This window comes from Myotis davidii, unplaced genomic scaffold (genome assembly GCF_000327345.1).
Source record: "Myotis davidii unplaced genomic scaffold, ASM32734v1 scaffold657, whole genome shotgun sequence".
NCBI lineage: Eukaryota > Metazoa > Chordata > Mammalia > Chiroptera > Vespertilionidae > Myotis > Myotis davidii.
In genome coordinates this window covers 1,319,579-1,320,450 of record NW_006287917.1, presented here as the reverse complement: position 1 = coordinate 1,320,450, position 872 = coordinate 1,319,579, and positions in this window count along the sequence as shown.

The following is an 872-nucleotide window of genomic DNA, read 5'->3' as shown; positions in this document are numbered from 1 at the left end:
CGGAGCAAGCCTCAGATTATCGCACCTGAGGGGCGAGGAAGCTGGACTTTACCGATTTATGTCAGTTTTAGATGCGACTGCTCTTGGAGGTGTTAACTTTATAGCACTCTGACCTGTCCGGCATGCAAGACAAATACATTCCACGCATTCATAGAAAGCTTTTAGACGTACGCTGAGAGGATACAGACATTCCTTCTGCTATTGTCTAGTGCACATCTTGGACTTTCTGTGCTTTCACCAATATTTTTAAGGAAGTCACTAGGGGGGAAGGGAGCGGGGGAGAGAGATTGAGATTACAAAGTGTACTTTGGTGGGCCAAGCTAGTCTCCCCTGTTGTACTTGATCTTGAGACCATAATTGATATTTATCATTTCCATCCTTTACCACTTCTATCCATCCCTTGACCAACCTGCTTCTAGTCTAGGTTCATCGCTGGCACAATAATGCAGTCTTCAATACCTGAGGGATTGAGTCTCAGGTTACCTGTCCTCCTCGTAACCCAGTTACTTATTCTCTAGTTATTTGTCCCAAAGCAATGAGGGAAGATGGGAGTAGAATTTAACAAGGTAAAACACTACCTTATCACAGATGTTGTTGTTGCAATCACCCTTTAGGTTCTCACCAGGCCTGGAAGCATCAAGCGGTGCCTCACTGAGTCCCATGATTTCCAGACATACTCCTCCCAGCTCCATTATTTAGCAGCCACCGTAGGTCCTCTTGGCAATTAGGATGAACTACCTCTGCCTGCAGAGTAACTGTCTTCTCTAACTCCTGGCCTGTGGGCATGGGGAGCCAACAATAACCAGGTGGCAGGTGAAGCTGTAGATTTAATGGAACCTTTACTATGTCCCCTGGTAGAGCTTTCTAAGTCT